Genomic DNA, 23161 nt, shown 5'->3' on the forward strand with positions numbered 1-23161 from the left:
GCGCTGGCTGAACCAGCTATGTTTCTGTGCACAGCCATAGAGATAACCCATCACAGTACTGCACATCTTTATGTAAAAGCACTGCGGTAGAGCTGTCTATGAATTTGAAAGTGTTACAACAAGGAGTACATGTATATGAATCTTTGTTGAAATTCACCCCCAGTGCAACTCATTTCTCTGCCTTGATCACTTTATTAGAATTAAACTGAGTATCCAGAAGATCAAATTGAAAATTTAAGGTCACAAAATGCATAATTTCTATGTTTCCATATGTGAAATTGAACATATTATGCAATTACTGAATACACTAAAGCCATGAACTGTGTAAATAGTAGTCATCTCAACTTTGTTTTAGCCATTGATATTATTCTGTTTTGTGTTTCTGCATTAAGTTCTATTAGAGCTGGTTGTCGTGGAGTTGGATTTGTTGGAGCCATTTATGCAATTTGATCCTGCCTTGATAAAAGATATTTAGTTTCCTATTTCAGTGCCAAATTGGTTAATTTAATTCAGGCTTGCACTTGAAAATGCATAGCGAATGATCATCTGCATAGAAACATTTGGTAGCAGAACTAATACCAGCTAATACCTAAAGTATGCAATGTTTTCACAACACCCCATAGTGAATTTATGTTCTAATTAGATTTTAGATTATGCATTTTTCTGCTTTATAGCTTTTTTGCCGCTTTCAGCATTAGCATTCAGCAGGGATTGTGTCATAATAGAACAAAAACAGCATCTCAGGGTATACTGACTGTGAATTCTTTAGGAGCCCAGCTATGCATGTTTAGCACTGAAGCTATTGATTTTCTTAGAATTATAAAGCAAAATTATGGAAAAGCAGGGTCAGATGGAAATATTTAGTAGTCCTTCTATTATATGGTAATAGAATTCAGCAAATTATAAGTAATCCTTTTTATTTTATTTTTGCCTTACATTTGTTTAACACAGTTGTGCACTGATCACAACTGACCATTTGCAGGTGCTGTATGGGTATAGGTTCTGCTTTTCACACTACTATCATTATCATTTGTGCAAAACACACATAGATATATGTGTCATCATTTCTTACTGCTGTATTTAAATGATAAGTTCCCTAAACCACTTTAAAGTTGCACATTAACTACAAAAGTAAATATTTATAGAAAAAGACAATAAAAATCTATAGAATATGAGATTGCAATTTCAAATTATAAATGGAATGACAGTAACACACTGAGATCTGTTGTCTCTCCCCTCTCCCTACTACATACAGGTCATATGCTGCTTGAATAACAATAATCCTGTACAATGATGTCATGGTGGAAATTGCAACATAGGGCAATAGAACAATAAAAAGAAAATGAAATAACCCATGTGCTAACAACAACTTGATCTTTGTTTTTCCCATGCCTTTCCCATTCCTACCTTCATCTGAAAAATAAGCTTTTCGAATTATTGTGTCCCCGCTCACTGACAGCAAAGTTAACATTAATAACACAGAATGTTGAAAATCAATTAAAACAAGTTTTACTGTGTTGCATTACTGGATAATATATTGTCTGTCAATGCAGGCTGCATAACCGTGAAAGGAGAGTGTCTAGTGCCATTTTTGCAGCACAGTATTTTGATATTGTTCACAAAAAAAAAGATTAATTTAGATATGATCTCAACAGCGAGCAGTCCTTCACACAGCACACAAGTATAAGCCCCATTCTATCATAAACCGGTATGGATAACATTATAACTGTTAAAGAGTCAAATTGTTTAAAATCCAAGAACATAATTCTTGCAGTCACCATTTTATTTTTTACAATTTTTTGATATTTTTTACTTGTATTTCAAAGAATACAAATACATGTATGACATTAATGCTAGTTTATTGTTTAGATTTAAACATGTAGCAAAAGAATCGATGTGCAGGTATTTTACACTATAAATTGTTGAGTTTTACCTCTTTGTTTGCTTCTTTCAACATCAGTAATTGGGCAGTTTAATCTGGTGATGCATTTACTCAAGAAACTCAGTGAATAATCTTATGGTGGGTTCTGATTGGCCACCTGTTCTTTGTCATAGATCAAGAAAAACTGGGTCAAGATACCGTGAAACACTTTCATTATGAACCACATAAGCTACAAAGAATAAATCAAGCTTTCACAGAAACTGCTTTGTCAAATTCTGCATAAAGAAACATATATATTTTTGCATAAGATATCACACAGCCAGGGCCGGCCTTTGGTCATCTGGAGCCCTAGGCAAAAGGGCTCCAAAGCACTCCCCCATACCACCTGGTGCCCATATCCTGATGTTCATAGGTTCATAGGTGTGTACTAGGCTAATGCCTCTGGGGCCTTTTCAACCCTAGCCATAGGATTACCCTGGCATAATGCCACCTGACCTTAGTTCCCAGTGCCTCTGTCGAGTAGAGCCACTGGAGTTATCCCGCGGGTGAATTTTCTGTTTCCCATCCACTCATTAAGATTTCTCTTGAAGAGGGTCATCAAGGTGCTCTGCTTGACATGTATGGGAAGTCTGTTCCATAGCATGGGCAGTCTCTGGGTTATAAACCTGTCCCTCCAGCATGTTCTGTTAATGGTGGTAATGAGGTTGAGGTCTCTAGAGTGTGTGGTGAGGAGGGATTGGGATTTCTTTAGATGTAGCATTTCTAACAGAGCTGGGTCAGACATGGCTTTGTAAGTCAAGCAGAAATTATCTCTAAGTAGGCGATATGAGACAGAGACTAGTTGGAGTTTTTTTGAGTCTGTCCATATAGGAAAAGTGTTTATGGCCTAGAATCCTCTTTGTGAGGTACTTTTGTGGCCTCTCTAGTTGTTGCAGGTGTCTAGTGAGGTACATGCCAAATGGGGCATTGTACTCGATGATTGGCCTAGTGAGGGAAGAGTAGAGGGAAACAATGACCTCTTTCTTCCTGGATGCAAAACCCTTAGTAATGAGATGTGCCACATAGAAGGACTTTCTGACCACAGTGGCAATGTGCTGATCAAAAGAGAGGTTGCTGTCAACCTGTGTTCCCAGATCTCCTATAATGCCTTCTGTGTTCAGTGGACTACCATCAATGTGGTAATTCATGGGAACTGGGTTTTTCCCAAAGGGGATGATGACACATTTTTTAGCATTGAGCTTAAGGCCATGGTTCTGATACCAGTCGTTGGCCTCAGTGAGGCCATTCTGTAGGATGTCAACATCACTTGGGGAGTTAATAATAGCTCCCAACTTGCTATCATCTGCGAACTTTGTCAGCCAGAGTCCCTTCGTGCTGGCATGGACTTCAGAGAAGTAGATACCAAACAGAAGAGAACCCAGGACCAAACCCTGTGGGACTCCACTCATGATTAGTCAGCAGTCTGACTTGGAGTAAGCTACTTGTACACTGTGGGTTGTATCTGTGAGCCAGTTTGCAACTCACCTAGTGATATAGGGGTTGATGCCAAGCTTAGTGAGTTTTTCTATGATTCCTGAGTGGGGAATGGTATCAAAAGCCTTGGCCAGATCAAGGTAGGCTGTATGAACCACCTTGCCTTCATCCACAGCTCTGGTGACTGACTCAAAGAAGTCGACCAAGTTGAGCAGGCATGATGTACCCTTCACAAAACCAAACTTTGTAGGATCCAGTGTTTGGAGATTCCCTATATCGTTGTTTATTAGGTCCATGATGATGCTTTCCATAGCTTTGCATATCAGACTCATCAGGCTAATGGGGCAATAGTCCTCAGGGTTTGTAGTCACTTTTCCTTTGTGGAGAGGGATGGCTGTAGCAGTGTGCCATTCAGTAAGGACAAAGCCTGAGGTGAGGCTGTGATTGAACAGGGCAAACAGGTGAGGTGACAGATCACTCTGTAGTTCATGTAGAACACAAACAGGGATATTGTCAAGTCCCATAGAAACTGTACTCTTGGCCTTGGACAGTCCTGTTTTAACCTGTGCAACAATAATACTGGGTGCCTGGCAATCTACTGGTATTATGATTGGTCCTTTGGGGGGGGGGCAGAGGGGTAAAGTTGGCACTGAATCTGTTGGCCAGTATACTGGCAATATCTGTTGGCTTGGTATAGGAGGTACCATTGTGCAGTAGCTCAGAGCAAATCTGGGTATTGCTGTGGAGATTCTTTACATAACTATAGAAGGACTTGTGGTTGTCTTTACTATCTGCTACAATTCTGTTTTCATAGCTAGCTTTAGAGGATTTGATGAGGGATCTCAACTTTTTGTTGAGGCTGATAAGGGAGTTTTTCTAGTCTTGGGAATTCAGCGTATTCTGCATCAGTTTCCTCCTTCTGTTGTAGAGTTTGTTTATGGCAGGGGACCACCAGATTGGCTTCCTTTTTTTGGAAGAGAGCATCTTGGCTCTATTGGGTATGGCGAGATCCATGCATTTGTGTACGTGTTTGTACAGTGCATTGGTGTATGATTCTGTGGTCATGCAACTATTCTCCATTTGCATGGGTGCTGTGAAGTTAGCCACCACTGTTTTTAGTAGCCCAAAATTAGCGTTGGAGAAGGTTTCATGGTGATTACCTTTGCGTGGGGGGGGGGGGTGTAGATTTCCAAGGCGGTTAGTTTGTGGTCAGATCTAACCAGGAAGGAGTTGACTATTAGTGTAGAGCAATGGTCGCACATATTAATAATGACCAGGTCAAGGATGTTGTTACCTCTAGTGGCGGTAAGAACAAGCTGGTCCAGGGCATTGGAATTAAAGAACTCCAGGAAACATTGGGCAAGTGTATTGCTACATGAGTAGTTTACCAAGTTAATGGAGGGGTAGTTGAATTTGCCTAGTAAGAGAGTGTTAGGTTTGACCCTAATATTCCCCAGGGTACTTAGGAATGTGGAGTGCGAGTCTTGGGACATGGTTGGGGAGCTATAGCAGGCTACGACCTGAATCGCTGTCTTACCATGTGCTTATGTACATACACCATCCAGATTACTGGAAAAGTGCCCCTGCTAGAATAGTGCCGTAGGAGTCTGCCTAGTTGGCCTATGCCTAAGGCTGGCTATGCACACAGTACTAAAAACAGTCCATCACTGGCTAAAACATAAAACAATAAAACTACCTACTTATTGATTTTGACTTCAAGATATATTTTATGTTAACCAATGTATTCATTCCAGGGGTGTGATCAGCTCTCAGCCTACTTATCCATTTATACTTCATCTTCTCTGTTTTTTTTTAATATTACCCCCTTCTTATCTATTTAAAGTAACAAACCTAGGAATTCAAAATTATGACCTGTCCTTTCATTTTTAACATGTTTAAATAGGGTGTTAGTTTCATTGCCTCGTTTAATTTCAGGTAAGTGAAAACATATTCTTGTAGTTTACAATTAGTTTTACCTACATAAAATGAGCATTTTGCTCAAGCTGCTAAGTAAACAACATTAGATGCCTCACAATCTACATAATGATTTAACCCATAACATCTTGCAATTATCGGAAGTTTAAAAAAAAACACTTCCATTTATAATATACCTACAATATACACATTTCCTTCATAGTTGAGTACACTTCCTTTGTCCTAAAGCAAAATCGCTGTCAAATACTTGTTCTTTCTAACATACATGTTGTTTCAAGTTGCAATTATTCTTATAGCTAAATAAAGTCTCTCTGGCATTAACTCACATAATGTATCTACATTACCTAGAGCATGCCACTTCTTGCTTACTATCTTTAAATGTATTAGTGTGCCTGTTATATGATACTGTCAATCATAAACTTGGATTTTTTTTAATTGATTTCTCCCACCGAAACAGTTCTCAAAAAGACTTTCCTATACATTCTGTATTATTTATAAAATATTTCTTAGGGGTTTCAACTTCCTTTGAACTAAAGCCTTTACTTAGAATATTATGGGCCATCTCATCTAAGTACTCATTTAAAATTTAATTATTGGTATTTATCCATGCAAGTTGTATTATCTGCCCTTTGGATATTTCAAATAAAAAAGGGGATGCATACTTGTTCTTTTTAAGTAAGAATTCATTTTATTTCCTTTTTATATGCTCTTGTTTTCATCATATCCTAATCTGTTCTAGTCACCGTGATATCTAAGATATGTATTACATTCTTAGAGGTCATACATTTGAATTTCAAATATTCTACTGTTTCTGTTAAGTAATGCACAAACCCATTCAAATAGGCTTCAGTACCTTTCCTTAGCATGAAGCTACGGTGGTGCAGCGGTAGCATTGTCGCCTCACAGCAAGAGGTTCTCCCGTTCGATTCTTGGCTGGAGCGCCTTCTGTATGGAGTCTGCAAGTCCTCCCTGTGGTCGAGTGGTGTTTGAAAGACATGTGTGAAATGGGCATGCCTTCGTTGAAGGATGGTCGTTGAGCTGCCACCTCAGCATTGTAAAAATCTACTGCCAATCATTAGCGGACTGGAGTTCTGCTGTGGCGACCCCTAACTGGGAAATGAAGAAGTACCTTTCCCTAGCATAAAGACTTTGTCCACAAATCTCATATAAAATATAACATTTTGCAAAAATGCATTGCTTTCATTAAAGACATTATTCTGCTCCTATAATGCAAGTACAATATTAGCACATTCATTGTCATAGACTATCATACATTTCAGTTATTATTTATATGAAATACAAAATAACATTTCTTTGCTACATAACAGGAATCCTTACCTGGTGGTGAAGACAGAATGTCACCAAATCCATTATAAATATATAAAAGGTGCAGCAGACTTTTAATAGTACAGTGCTTGTAAAACAGGCTTCTCTGTACTCTGAATTGTAATGAACTTTGATTTTAAAATTTTAAAACTGTATTCCCTGTTATTTTCTAAAGAAAAGAAAAAAACCCTTTAATATATGTTTAAAAAACTCTATGGGTGATTGATTTAAATGCTCAGTAATATGGTCAGACGAATAGATTACCTCTTTGAGAGTAAAGCTGATGTACTTGCTATACAGTTGACATGCACAGTAGTTGTCCAGTACCACATGCATATTTGCATGCACTTTAACACCTTGAATAATTAACCATCAAGTGAAATTGAATCAATAACCCACTGTAACATATTCAATACCTGTCATGTATTAACATCTTTATCATAGCTACTCGTTTTATTGAATGCAACATTTTCTCTATGTATTAGTTGCAGTGCTATTGACAAGAATAGCGCTCTGCAGGAAACTAAATAAAACATACATATTTCAAGATGTCTTTTTTCCATAACATGTCACTCATCAATACAGCTTTCAAGCTGTTCCTGTTGTCCATTAGCGTGGTTACAAATGTTTCCTTTGGCAATTCTAATGTAAACTAGGCTGGATAAGGGGTAGATTACAGTTAGTTGCCTATCAGGGGCCAGGACACATCAGATCATGCAAGCACTTAGTTGACTTACACCTAAGTGCCAGTATGACTCAGTCATAGTCCATGTGGGCATGAATGACTTGAGAAGTACCTTCTTGGACTATATGAAGATAGACATATTTGAACCCTTAGGAAATAGCTCTGGCAATCTGTCCACTTTGCTCATTAATCCAGTTGTCCACCCATTACTTTACAATGCTGTTGTCATTTATCCATATCTGGGTTCTGTTCTGGTTGCTTGTCTCTGTCAAAGGTTACTCATCCTGTAATGGAACTTTCCAGTCAGCATTACATGACACTGATGTGTGTTAACTTCCCTATCATTAATTTTTATCAGGTGCCCTGTTGTTTAGACAGCACAGACTGTTTTCCATTTGTGAGTTCTATAATCATGTAACATATTGTCCCATGGAAAAAATAAAAAGTGCTATATTGCCTGTCATTTATTGCATGTACATATAGTTTGATATGCACTGTTCTATTCAGTAGATGTATTTCTTGAATTTAAGTTCCTTGTTCATAAACAACATTGCTTGTGCTGATTCAGTGTTTTTTGTGTGCATTTTTGTACTTATTTGAAATATGTCACTTAAGCTACAGTAGTTTATTTCTGATATTACAGTTGTTTTTACTATATATTTTTTAACTTTGCATTTTTTCAGTAAGTCCAGAACAACGTTTGAGCAAGACACAGAAAATATTTGCACAGCTTCTATTAAAAAATTAGAGGTGTAGAAAATAGAACCCTGTATCTAATCAACATCTTTTTCCAGGTGTTTCCCCCCTTGCCTGCTGACAATTCTACCACATACTCTCAGACTTGAACTCATTAATTCCCTAGGAGTGAAGAATCTTCCTGTCCAGAAGGTTCATCACCCAGGCAAACAATAGGGGAGCGCGGTGCTCTTGCTGGCATCCTGCCAACGAGAGCTATTTTTATGAAAGCCTTATTCCCTCCCCTTGGGTGGTTATATGGACACCTGTATCACAGTATGGATTAACTATGCCCTTCTATCAGACAATGAATGTTCTTTTGCACATCTGACAAAGACTGCATCACAGTCTTGAGTGGTCAATCCTAAATCATCTCCTCATTGTTCCCCACTTATGAGCTGGCCAGGACCCACCTCTACCCTTAAGAAAGGCCACAGCCATGCTCTGAAACAACACAATTACATGTTCTAGCCATTAATAAAACCTGAGTCACCTGGGTCTTATTTTCTCTTCACAGATGTTGCTGTTTTGTTTAACTACTCCCTCTTTCAGTGTGACATTCTGACTTTACAGCATACAACTGGAGATTTCTGTACCTTTTTTTTTAATTACCTCTTTCCCTTTATACTCCAATTCTGATTTAAACCACCCCTTATGGACATGTATGCATCAGACTAGGGTATCCATCCATCCATCCATCCATACATCCATCCATCCATCCATCCACAACCCCTTTTTCCCATTTTTGCACATGGGGTTGGGGTGTCACTTCAATGGTGACAATTATCTACAGCCAAGGTTTACACCTCTGGGTGGCTAGTCCTGCCACAGTAGTTTTTCCACACCACACACTCGCATGCACATTCACTTCTATGACCAATTTAGAGTGTTCAATTCTCCTACTGCCTGTCCTTGGAATGTGGCAGGAAACCAGAGCAATAAGAAACAACAAAGCAGGCCAGCACTCCAATATTGGTGAAATCACTTTTATTCACAAACCGGTTTCAGTTATATAAGCCTTCATGAGTGTCAGGAGCACCCAGAGGAAACCCAAGAGAACATGCAGACTGCACACAGAAGGACCCCAGCTGAAAATCAAACTGGGACACCTCTTCCTGTGAGGTGACAATGCTATCCACTGCACCAGTGAGCTGCCCACTATGCATCAGACTAGGGTAAACCCTCTTATATTATAGCAACTTCCTCCAGTGATGTTTTTTCTCAGCTTTCACAGCACACCATACCATATCATGTACCCCACTCACTTATCTCTTCTGTAAGACTCTCCTTGTAGTGACACTGCATATGTAGCCTTCACAACCTTTTGTTTCCCCTTAAATTTCCTTCTGTCATTTCATTCTATGACCTCTTCATTTCCTTACTAATTTGTATTCTTTTCATGCTTGTAACATCTAATACTTTTGTTCTTGCCCCTTCCTATGCCTTACTGCTGTTAAATACTACATGTGCAATAGGGGCATGTGCTGATCATGGTGTCAGTCACGTCTGCTCAAAAAAACAAAAACACTTCCTTTTCCAATTCTCTTTCCCTCCCGCATCAGTGACCTTTATCCCTGCCTATTTTTCCTTTTCTTCAGTATCCTTAAATGCTCCACTACCCTTCCTGTCTGGTGCATCTGCCAGCCATCTATCGTAAGAACTACTTTACCTCTCTTCTTTTCCTTTTTGTTCTTTCTTGTTTTGCTTTCCCTTATGGTTTAATTCCTTCATAACTGAACTATTTCATCATTTCCCAGCATAAGTAGATTTCATAGCTCTTGAAATATTTTCAGTTCACCTGCCTGCCAATTCTCTTTAAAGTGTTTGATGGAACAGCCATACTTAGGAGAGGGAGCGGTGGGGACAACCAGGTGATATTGCTGCAGTTCTGACACAGCCTCCACTTGAGGGTAGAGGTGTGTCAGGATGCAGGGAGCTGCTACAGAAGGACATGGGCATGAATTCCCAAGTCTTTGATGGTAACCTTTGTCAGGTGCATGTGGAGTGATACACAGGTGCATAAAAAAGGGCATACGTAGTCCTTTTATTGAGGTAAGTACTCATATCAACATCTGGTAAAGAGGTTAGGTCATTCACAATAAAGCTGCCATCATAGCCAGAATGCTATAGAAGGCACATGCAATCCTGATGTCTTTCTATAATACAGCACCCCCCCCCCCCCCCATGGACAGCTCTCACTGTAGTTCAACTGGAAATTTACCACCATTGGGTAATAAATATGTGACCATTAGGGGAAGCTTGATAATTGAAGGCAGAGGGGTAGAAAATAGTCAATAAAAATTTGCATCTAATGCCTTACTTATTAAATTTTATAATTGTTGCAGAACATGACTTTTTCACAAAAATATTTTCTAGTTAAAGAAATCAACCAAAATCACCATGTGTCATCTCTTAACTATTTTAAAATGCAATGAAAAATTGCTTTCCTTCAGGTTAATAAATGAATTACCTTTATGATAAAGGTGATACAGTGCTGTAACCATTAGCATGGCTGTCTCATAGCACTTGCTTCACCAGCTCAGTTCATGGCTGATGTGCCATCTCTGCAAATGCTACATGTTTTTCCTGTGCTTTCAGAGGCGATTGCCCAAAGACATACATGCATGCAGTATGTGACCAAGAAAGTATGTGTGTGTGTTTGCAAGTGTGTATGCGTGAGTTCTCACATGTGTGTGTGCGTGTGTGTGTGTGTTTGATATTTGCATGTATGTGTATGAGCATGTGTGTATGGTCTCCAATCTGTGTTTAGTTTCTAACTGTCTAGGGTCTGTGGAGCACCAATTTAGCCCCTTGCTCACTTGTGACAATCAGACAACAAATTTATTTTCTGTAAAACTATTTATTTGTACATCAATGCTAGAACAAAGGGAAATATGACCTTAATGACCAAATGAGGTATCTGTGTGGCAGTAATAAAAGCTACCAGGAGAGAAAAGTCTTCCACATTTTTTAAGACAATCCTTGAATACTTTTGTTTCTTTGAAAATGATCAGCTCATCAAAGTAGATTTCTTGCAACAACCAGTGCCCTAGCATCCATTGTATGACAGTGAATTTATGAAGTCAGTTGTAAGCAGGTGCGGAAAGATAAAGCAACCAAGGCTTTTTACACATGGAAGGCACAGAGCCATAGCTGCTATTCAAGTGGCATTAGATGTCAGAAGAAGCAGCAAGATATTAATTTGTGATAGCACTTAATCTTCCTTTCATAATGAAAAACTGTATTCTGACTACATCTATATGGGGATAATGAAAAATAATGCCTTGTGATAACAAAAGTAATCTGAAGCTATATCAGTAACTGTCAATGGGACATGCTGCTCAAAGACAAAACTACTGCATTCTTCTTCATCTTAGACTAGGTATGGCTGAGCTGAATCTTATCAAGTAGGAAAAGACACGTTTTTGGAAATTAAACAATGACAGGGACTAGAACCAAGGATGTGTCATGAAAAGCTATGAATGTACTATAAAAATAATTGCCTGGTATAGAATATTGGAAAATGTATGCAGCATTAAATATCTATTTATACAAAGTGTGAACATTTCAAAAGATTTTACAAACATCAAAATGAATTGGGATTGCAGTGAAGGTGAGTGTTTGTTGTCCATGTATGGCCTTGTCATAAAGTTGAAGTGTATGTTCTGTTTTTCCATTTTATGACACACAGTCCAGTTATACATTACATTACATGGTTAGGCAGCATCTAACTGGACAACAGCAACATTGGATGACACAACTCTAGCAAAAAACTAATTGTTTCTCTATGAGAGCTTCACCTCTTTGACCCAGCCACCCAGCTCCCACTGCTAATTATACAGTCCATTCATCATACTGTCAGAAAGCTGGAGAAATCAGTGGACGCTGTGATGCATTTTAACTGACTTCAGTGTCAACCAGCAGAGTATCAGATTATCAAAATAATACCTGTAGTTTGATCCACTTGTCTGTCATTTATTATCTGTAACTCATAATACATTCAGTCCAGCAAGAGTGCTTTTCTTTACAGAAATATGCACATCTTATCGATTGCACACTTCAGGGATGCATATGTTGCATTTTGTAATGAAGTGCTTACGTTTTCTTTTTAATTCCTTTTCTGTAAAATATTTTATAATCTAACTCTCATTTTACTACTATATGTTTGCTCGTTTATTTTATTGATAACCTGATTAAAGAATCACCAGGAACAAATGACTGTTTCTAAGTAAAACTATAACAGCATAATTTATCACTGTGTTACATGGTACCTCTGTGGTCGAGAGCTCTGTTTTACAGTTCCAGAATCCTAGAGTCAAAATATGATTTCTGGTCATGCATCATTTGTGTGGAGTTTGTGTATCTCTCTGTAGATTTTTCTGGATTCTTTACTTTCCTGCTGTCTATAAACATGGTTACTATATATTAAATTTGTTATCACTTTTTTAATTTCTCCAAATCTTTTGGATTTCTAATATACCATGATGGGAATGGACCCCTTTCTTAAGTCAAAGTATGACTGAAGTTCATGAAATTAGTATAGTTTCAGTCTTTGATATTTGATGTTAGCCAGAAGGGCACTTTGCAGCATCTGCAATGTGCCCAGTACTGATTCCTTCTGCAAATCGTATGGAGTTACTTGTATTGATAACATATCTAAGTTTGACTGTAAATTCTTTTTGCAAGACCTGTTGTTCCTGCTAGTATTCAAACTGTCTGGGCATCCTTTTTCCACAATGTCCTCATTTCTACCTGCAAATCATGGTATTTTATGACTTTGTGTCTCTCTGTTTGTAAGACACTGTAGTCAGTAGGTGTAGCCATTTCAATGATCAATGCTACTTTTGTCTTCTTTTCATGGACCGCTATATCTGGTTTTCTCCCATTTATTTTTTGAATTGATAGTAATGGATGATCCCATGTGATATAAACTTCATTATTTTATATAATGATTTGTGGCTAATGTTTCCAGTGTTTTTCAGCTACTTCAATAGTATAATGTTTGTACAATACCCAGTGTAACAGTCTTGTCACATTAGTATGCCTTTCAGATTACAGTCCTTCTGCCATTAGTGCATCACAACCAGTGAAAAGATGTGCAAATGTTTCCAATTCTGTTTTACAACACTACAATTGTTTCTCTCTCATGTTTGATGGACTTTGTAAACCAATGTGTACATAGTCCACTATGTTGGGCCACCAATATTAAGCTTTCGTTTTTTGGTTTAAATTCAGCTCTCCTTAATCACTCCTGCATTTCAGCCTGATCAACACGAGATTGTTCCAAGAGTTTTCTATACTTGCAACTATATTTATTAATTTTCCACATTTCTTGCATTCTCATCTGATCCTTCACCTTATATTCTTTCTTTTTTTAGCACATTCAGTTGCTGCCTAATTTTTATCTACTTTTTGGGTTGATTTCCATTCCTGCTTGACGCTGATATGCTTCTGCTGAACTAATTAAGGAAGTCATCTTAGACTTATTATCCTCATGTTTCAAAGCTTTCACAACATTTGAGTCTTGTGAGGTCAGCAGATATGTATGCAGTCCCACGACGGCAGATCTAAACATGCAATCAATTTCAAGGAGGCCCATACCTCCTTCAGAACAGGGAACATATAGTCTTGGTATACACACTGATTTTTATAAATCATTTGATACGCATGAAGCATCCTTCTTGTTTTCCTCTCCAACCGATCCAGCACCTTTTGGGGCCAGTCAATCACTCCAAAACTGTAAGTTAGGACAGGAAGAGCAAATTGGTTTATAGATTGGACTTTGTTCCTAGATGTCAATGGTGTTTTCAGTATTAATTTAAGTCTTCTAAAATATTCCTTACTAAGTTTTATTCACATTTATTCATGTTTTATTGTTGATCCTTCATCAAATCCCAAATATTTATACGCTGACTTTCCCTTGCATAAATATTGGACTATTTCAGATCTCTGTTTCTTTCCCATATCCATATTTCTTTTTTATACCTTTCAAAAGTCTCTCACTTTTGTTCTTTATATCTTTGCACTTCCTCAGTCACTCCTTTTTCCAAACAACCTAAGGTCTCTTGGTCTATATAATGTTTTTCATAAATCTGTTGTATTAATGAACACAAATTTTTATTTGAAGCTTCTGACAGTTTTTCTTGTGGAAGTATTTTTCTTTCATCTAATTTCTCTCTTAATCTATTTGTATATCTTCTGTCTGGAAATTCTGGTCTTCTTGCATAGCAGTAGCAATACATCATTTCTTTCTTATCATCAGCTGTCCTCTCCGTCATCTTTATGGCTCTTTTTTGGCCTATCAGTTTTTGTTATTTTTGTGGACATATACTTCCGTCTACAACAGGGGAGCTATCCTCCCCCTGGGCCTGGCCTAGTCCCATAGTAGGAATATTTCTGTGTCTTGAGGATTTTACATTGTCATTTTTTTCCAGTCCTGGCACCAGTGGGCCTACTAGGATTGGGCAATTGTTATCCTTGGTCTTGTGCATCCAGCAATCTTTTTTTATTTTTTAACCTACTTCTGCCCATGATATATGCTGTATAAAATACAGTCTATATATATCAGCGTCTTCTTGATGAGATTTTGTGAAAAATGGGGTCCACCTCATAGTACTCACCAAGACTTGAGGATGAATTCAATTCCAGCAATACTACTCTCCTTTGTTTGCTGACTTATCATCTCTCCATTCAGTCCATGGGTCTATGTTAAATATTCAAACTTCCAAAATGTCGAATACCATATGCTCGAAACCATATGGTCGATATTTGGAAGTTCGAATATTTAATAAAAAAAAAAAAAAAAAAAAAGATAAACATACCTTAACAGTGCGAGCAGAGGGGCAAGCCCCCTGCACCCCCCAACCCCCCTACTTAAATATACCAACTCCGAGACTGCACTTCAGTGCAGAAGAGGGAAAGTCTCCCATTCTGCTCCATATGGCACCTTTAAAAGTCAATCTGCGAACACTTGAAATGTCGATCATATGGTCCCGACCATATGACGTTCAACATTTCAAGCATTCGTTTAACTGACATAGACCCCAGTCCCTATATACTACATATTGCATTTGATATCACTTTTTTAATTTCTCCAAATCTTTTGGGTTTCTAATACCATGACAGGAATGGACCCCATTCCTAAGTCAAAGTACAATTAAAATTCATGAAATTAGTATTGTTTCAATCATTGATGTCAGGCAGAAGTGCTCTTCACAGCACCCACAATGTGCCCAGTTCAGACGTACTCCTTCTGCAATTCCTATAGAGTTACATGTATTGGTAACATATCTAAATACAATTGTAGATTTTTTATAAGACACATTGCTTCTACTACTACTGAAACTGTCTGGGTATCTTTCTTCCACATTGCTCTCATTTCTGCATGTAAATCCTGATATTTTATGACTTTGTGTCTCTCTGTATGCAAGGCACTGTAGTCACTGGGTGTGGCAATTTTAATGATCAATGCTACTTTTGTCTTCTTTTCATAGACTACTATATCCTGTTTTCTAGCATCTATCTTTTGAACTGCTGGTAATGGATGATCCCATGTGATGTAAACTTTATCATTTATTATGATGCTTTGTGGCTCATGTTTCCAGTGTTTTTCAGCCACTTAAGTACCTTAATGTTTGCACAATCCCCAGTGCAACAATCTTGCTACATTATTATGCCTTTCGGTATGCAGTCCTTCTGCCATTATTATGTCACAACCAGCAACAAGGTGTGCAACTGTTTCAAATTCGGTTTTACAAAACCTACATTTGTCTGTTTCTCCTACATGTTCAATGGCGTTTGTAAACAAATCTGTACACAGCCCACTATCTTGGGCCATCAGTGTTAATCTTTCATCTCTTGGTTTGAATTCACCTCTCCTTATCCATTTCTCCATTCATTCCTGATCAACATGAGTTTTTTTCAAAAGTTTTCTATACTTGCAATTATATTTATGCATTTTCCACATTCTTATCTGGTCCTTCTCCTTATATTCTTTCTTTTGTTTTTTGGCACATTCAGTTGCTACCTGACTTTTATCTACTTCTGGTTTGATTTCCATTCCTTTTTGATGCAGATATGCTTCTGCTAGATTAGGCAGAGAAGTCATCTTAGATTTATTCTCCTCCTGTTTCAAAACTTTCACTATGTTTGGGTCTTGTGAGGTCAGCAAATATGTGTGGAGTCCAAGATTACAGATCTATACATGTAATCAATCCCTCCTTCGAAACGGGGAATATACGATCTTGGTATGCACCGATTTTTATAAATCCTTTGGTGAGTATGAAGCATCCTTCTTGTTTTCCTATCAAATCTACCAATATGTTTTGGGGCCAGTCAATCATTCCATTGGTTTATGCATCTGTTCATGTTTTATTGTTGATCGTTCATCAACTCCCAAATATTTATACACTTCATCTTACTCAAGTTCTTTTATATCACATTCTTGTCCCAAACAGATGTTTTCCTGGTGCTGCAGTTTTCCTGCTTTAAAGGTTGCTTTTGCACATTTATCAACACCAAATGACATTCTTATATCATCTGAAATATTATTGACAACATGCAGTTGTGCTTTCAGTTCCTCATCTGATGAGCTATACAGAATCACTGACAAAGAGAAGATGAGAAATATTTACACTTTGTTATTTTCTAGGAGCCAAATTATAGTCATGGCCTAAGCTGTTAAGTAAAGAGCTTAATGGGTTAAGGGCAAGGCAGAATAGCAGTGGTGAAAGACAGTCGCCCAGTAATATCCCCTTTTTAATTTTTATCCCTCGGATAATAATTTGTCCTTTATCATGGCTTGTTTTCAAAGTGGTCTGCCACTGTTTCATGGTCACTGTAATGTAGTTGATCAGTGTAGCATGTATCTTATAAATTTTTAAGCACTCTTTTATCCATGAATGTGGGATGTCAAATGCTTTTTATAGTCAACCCATGCCATATTTAGATTTTTCCCCCTTTTACAGTTCTCCAGTATGACTTTATTTAACAACAAATTGTTGTTACCAGCATTATCACCATTGTGGCTTGACTCATGGTTCAAAAGTGCTTGCATTGGATCATTTTACATACCCAATAAATAAAAAAGTAATAAAAATGTTCTCAGTGTGATCCAGTATCAGTGTAGAGACTAAGTAAATCTATCCCCTGCCTATAGGGTGTGAAATAGTGCCAAGCTTGTTTTATTTACTGAAAAGTTGCTTTGCTATTATAATTAATTTCATTAGTGTGGCCAGAAGAAATATTTTGGATTTGGTCTCACTTACCTTCCCTTTGCAGTTGTTTATTATACTAACCCTCAGGATGGGTCATGAGTTTACAATCAGTTTCTGTGCTTACTAAGAATGTGATAAGCTTGTTTGTTCTCTATTAGCTTGCTTATGTTCTCCACTATGCTTTTGATTCAAAATGTAGTTAGCACAGTCTGTCTTTCATGTTCTTTAAATAACTGTGCCTGCTTTTGACAAAACTAAAGTGAATATGTGAAAAAGGAGGAATGCTGTTATGTCTGAATGCCCTTGGAAAGGAGCTACATCGGCTAGGTTAAAGTCTTTGCTACACAGTGGTTGGTTTGCTCACTAACAAGGCAAATGCAGTCAAGCAGACAATAAGTAACAGATGACGTATTTTATATCTCAGTTACACTGAAGCAACAGCTGAACATACTAACTGTTCCTCTACTGAATAAAAATAGAAACAAGCAGCTGTTTGGGAATGTTAGATTTCATAGTAGTATGATTTTTTTTTTTTGCAGGACCACTTTGTGTATCCATGTCTGTAGGTGATGCATGGTGTTGATATGGCCGCTTACTGAAATACTCCCAATATGGTAATCAAAGTTAACACGTTACATAGAAGAACAACGTATACAAAAGTGTATCTTAATAAAGAAAGTTGAACTTTGTGAGTTGATATTAATTCCATTGTCCCATTTAAGGTATTTCAGTGTTGTTAGTAAAGCAATTCACTTCCTATGTAGGATCTCTTTTTCAGTGCAGCCGTATCTCTACAGGTAGTCTGCCTTTCATGTAGATTTAAAGACCAGTCCTGCATTCTATAAACATCATTAATTTTTACAGTTCAGTGTTTATTTGACCTTGCTGTGCTACTGTTGTGGCATAATAAATTATAGTAGACATAAATAAACAGTCATCATTCAGACCATGATCCCCATGATTTATGAACTATGCTTATGTGGAGACTGAATAGTAAACATTGAAGGAACATTGCAACCTAAAGGCTGGAAAAAGGACAAGCAGCAATAAAGTACAATGTCAGATACTGCAGTAGTTTAAAAACTTAACATTTTCCTTAGGTACTTTTTTTAAATCTCACTACTAAAGATGCTGGATAAATAATATATTACCATTTTCCAGGTCTTTCCATTCAGGAATATAAATGTAGAGCATGCTATTTCAGTTCTTTCATTAATCACTCCATTTCTTCAGCTGTCTGACACATTTCAGCTCGATTCATTAGCATCATTTTTTGAAGTTTACTGAGTTCCCGGATTCAGTTGACATTTTCTTTACATCTCTGATCATAAACAGTTAGTGTAAAAGAGAGAAAACATTCCAGTTGTATTTTCCTTTGAAAAAGAAAACAGTGTACCATGCTAGAGATACGGGACTGAAGCAATGTACGTCTCATTTCCTGTCACTCCTGTTTGTTCTAGGGATGGCAACTGGCCCAAACGAACAATGTTGAATCAAAATGGGATGAAAAGCTATAAAGTAACTCCTCCCATATTATTGGAGATGTTATACAGAATTCAATAACTGTCCCTAACAGCTCAGCACTGCCTTTCATTAATTTACTGTGCAAATGTTGGTAGCGAACATGTGATTCATAAACAAACTTCATATGAACCTCAGATCAGTATTTTATTAGATGGCCTAGTCAGGTGAACAAGTTGAGCAACAGTGACCTAGAAGAGGGGTCATTCTCAGAGCTGCTGCTGTCGTCATTTCTTACAGCCTAACTTTGCAAATGTATCATGTGAGGGAATGGTAAGGTGTGCTGCTTTGCACTTAGCTCGGCCAGCTTAAATAGCTGGGAGGATATGAAATCTGGGTCTAGCAATGCTCTACAGATCTGTATCTTCACATAAGGCCGTTCTATCTTTTCCATGTGTGCTATAAGCACAAATCATGAATGGTGCACCATGGGATACCAGCATGCAGCAGTAAATTGTAAAAGTAGTACAATCAAGTAAAAATATTAAGCAGCTGCTATTAATGCCATGGCATTACCAGGACTTGTTGTACCTTAGGTTCTCTATGTGCTTTTTATCTTCATTTTCGTAGATATCCTGGGTTACAGTGTACCTTTCCTGTCACTAATGGTCTTTGTGTTTTACTGTTGCAGTCATCACATTTGGGTTATCTGCTTGCAGTAGCCCTTAGTCGGCCTGATTATTAAAGTCTTGGGTTTTGCGTCAGTTGCTGTCTAATCTTGCATGACGTCACGTAGTCAGGGGTATAAAGCATGCAGCCGACACCATTGCATCAGTCTTTCTTGCCGTGTGGTGCCCAAAGCAGAAGCAGTTCGCAAGTGCCGGTTGGCCGACTCCTGAAATTTTGGTTTTCGAGTTTCAGAACTGAAGTCTTCAACTAAAGCTAAGTACCCCATTGGGGAAACTTTTTCTTGCTCTAAACTGATGTCAGTAAAAGTCAATAATTGTATTTCTTGTGGAAAGCAAATACCTCATAAAGATTTTCATTCGTACTATATTCCTTACCTAGGCCCTGACCACGACGTACCTCGCTGTCGGTTTTGTGCCTTATTTAAACCACAAACTATTCGTCGCTTCTAAATATTTTGGTACTCAGTTCAATTATCCAAATCTGTCTTTGGTAAGCCACCCAACTACCGACATACTGAAAAAACGCAATGATAACGACAGAGACAGGCCGTCCCAGGTCCAAAGCTGCCGATGATGCATCTCCTAAGCTAGTCACCAGTTCACCGGTATTCAATGAGGCGCTTTCGCAGCCCCTGATACCCGCTACTTCAGATTCAAAGGCCTCTACTGAGACCCATTCGGAGTCCGGTATGCTGCAAGATGCTTCAACTGTGGAACCTGCAGATGTCTCTACCTTGGATGGGTCTGGAGCCGCTGTGCAGGCACCTACTTCTGAGGGTGCATTCAGGCCTACTGACTTGCATATTAAACTGATGCCATCTTCTTCTTCTAGGCCTAAAACTCTAACCATGCCTAGGAAACCGATGCCCAGATCGCATGTTCAGGCCTCTATGCCTAAGAAACAAATAATAAGAATGGCTGAATACCTTATTACTTTAATCAGGGGAAGCCAATCTTCCCCCTCTAAGAGACCTAGGACTGAATTTGCTTATGATTCTTCTGAACAGGAATCTGAAATTTCTGTCTCCTCTAATGACCAGGATTTACCCTTATCTACCTATGAGGATTCTGATGCAGAGGGCTCTATTCCCTCTGCTTCACCCTAGAGGATTTTTCTTTTGGTGAAACCTTGCATACTCTTAGGGAACGTTTTCACTGGGAAAGTCAAGATTACTCTGATTCTAAAAAGAGGCTTAGAGATTTCTTACTCTTGCCCCAACACATGCCTTTAGCTATCCCTCCTGTGCTGGGTATTGTTGAAGATGCCTTTTCGGAATCTAGCTTGGCCCCTGACTCTTTACCTCCTGCTCCCAGAGCACCTAATAGATATTACAGAGTTCCTGATTCTCATAAATTCCTTTTTAAAAATCCTACTGCAGACCCTGAGACCATTTCATAGGGACCCAAGGGCATTAAGGCTACTTCTGCCAAAAATCCTACCACCTCTGATAGAGATTCCAGGGCCCTGGATAGATGGGGTAAGAAGGTATACACCTCTGCAACCTTGGCCATCAAGGCCTTAAATTGCCAGTTTCATATATTAAAGTATCAGCAGCATATTATTGGATTGCTTAAACAGAAAATTGTGTTGATTCCTGATTGTGCTGAGAATAAGGATTTACAGAATTTAATACATTCTGCTGAACAGGTTGGAAAACATACTTTGCAATGTGGTTTTGATTCATTAGAGGCATCTTGCAGGGCTGCTGTCACCGGGTCTGTACTTAGAAGGCATGCTTGACTTAAGGAGCAATCTTTTCTAGATCATGTTAAAACTAAATTGCTGGATGCTTCCTTAAATCAGGACCACCTGTTTGGTGACAAAGCAGAAGAAGTTCTTAAAAAGATGGAGGAAAAAGCTAAATCTATGTGAACTGTTAAAGATTTCATACAAGTGCAGCCTCCTAGATTTAGTAGGCATTGGCTCTCAAAAAACTGGTCCTTTCCTGCCTCTTCCAGGCCTTCTCATTTCAAACCCAGAACCAGCAGAACACCCAGGCTTCAGTCCCAGGCTACACACAGGACGAAGCAGTGGGGGGCTCCCACTTCCAAATCAGGGAGTAGTAAGACTCCCCCCTATGGTAAGCTGTCTCAATGACTTAACTTTAAAACTTCCAAGCACTTCTCAATTGGTTGCTCCTTTACGGGGAAAGATTGCTCTGCAAGCAAAAAACTAGGAATTCATTACCCAGGACAAATGGGTTTTAAACATAGTTTCCCAAGGATACAGATTTCACTTCCACATGCTACCAACCCCAAACAGTTGGCCAGATCTACCCCAAATCAGTGGGGAGTGGCTCAAAAGCAAGTACTCTCTCTCTTAAGATTAAAGGCTATTCAGACTGTACCAGAAGAGGAAAAGGGACAAGGTTTCTACTCAAGGCTTTTCCTGGTACCCAGAAAAAGACATCTCATGGTGTCTTTTTGTGGACCTCTCTATCCTAAACACCTTTTTGGTGATTCCAAAATTCAAGATGCTAACTCTTCCCCAGTTGCTTCCCAAAGATGCCTGGTTGGCAACAATGGATTTAAAGGAAGCCTACCTGCACATCCCAATCAGGGAATCTTGCAGAAAATACCTACACTTCAAAGCAGGCTGCATGCACTATCAGTTCTCTGCACTGCTCTTTGGCTTATCTACTGTGCCCAGGGTATTCACAAAGTGCCTAGCTCCATTCATTGCATTTTTCAGGCAAAGAAATATTCAAATATACCCATACCTGGACAATTGTCTAATTCAGGCAGAAAGCCAGGACATACTTCTGAATCAAATCATCTAGCATTTGTATAAAACGTGTTAACTTGTCTGGGGTACACCATAAACGAAAAGAAATCACATCTGGTACCCTGTCAACAAACTATATTCCTGGGAGCAAGCTTGAACACAACTTCCCAGATGGCTTTCCTCATGACAGAGAAACAAATTCATTTGACAACTTACTTCAAACTAGTGGCCACAAACACCCTGCTATCTGCAAGGCAAATACTGCAAGCCTTGGGGTTCATGGCCTCGTGCATTCTCCTATTTCCATATGCAAGATTGCATATGAGGAAACTACAATGGTATCTAAAAAGCTTATGGTGTCAACATTCTCAGGATCTAGAAGCAATGATTTCTATCATACCTTGCCCATGGTTAGAATTCCTTTTGTGGGCAGAGGCCTGCCACCAAAACAGGGGACTACCATTCAATCTACCCCCCTGCCGCCCAAACCCTAACAACAGATGCATCAGACCATGCATGGAGGGCTCACCTGGCAGGGAAGTGCATTCAGGGAAAATGGAACCCATGTCAAATGCACTTGCATATCAATCAAAAAGAAATGTTAGCTGTACAGAATGCTCTGACAGCCTTCAAGGACCACATTTGTGCAGGACAATTAATGGTAAAGACGGACAACAACACTGTTATGTGGTACATAAACAAGCAGGGGGGGGTACCCATTCTTACCCCCTCTGCAGACTAGCCATGGCTCTGTGAAACACAGCCTTGAGCTGCCAAGTGCATCTACAGGCTCAATTCCTGCCAGGAAAACTAAATACATTGGCAGATGAACTAAGCAGAAATCTCATGGACCCACACGAGTGGAAACTGGAACCAAAGATTTTCAACATGTTGATCAACAAATGGGGGATCACGGATTTAGACCTGTTTGCCTCCCCCCAGAACTTCCAATTGGACAAATTCTGTACAAGGACTCCCCAAAAACAAGCTTGGAAAGTGGATGCTCTGTCCTTTAGCTGGAAAAATCTATCAGTT

At 38.7% G+C, this 23161-nt stretch overlaps 1 long non-coding RNA gene across 2 annotated transcripts in view; it reads right to left on the reverse strand.

Annotated features, from left to right (window-relative positions):
- Positions 1-18853, reverse strand: part of LOC122815577 — a 136636-nt gene extending 117783 nt beyond the window's left edge. For both annotated transcript variants that reach the window (XR_006366969.1, XR_006366970.1), the window contains exon 1: positions 18403-18853. This is a non-coding gene — a long non-coding RNA (uncharacterized LOC122815577). The remainder of the gene's footprint in view (positions 1-18402) is intronic.
- Between the last annotated feature and the right edge of the window lie 4308 nt (positions 18854-23161).

The sequence above is a fragment of the Protopterus annectens genome, chromosome 11.part0 (assembly GCF_019279795.1).
Source record: "Protopterus annectens isolate FY-2018-M chromosome 11.part0, PAN1.0, whole genome shotgun sequence".
Lineage (NCBI taxonomy): Eukaryota > Metazoa > Chordata > Ceratodontiformes > Protopteridae > Protopterus > Protopterus annectens.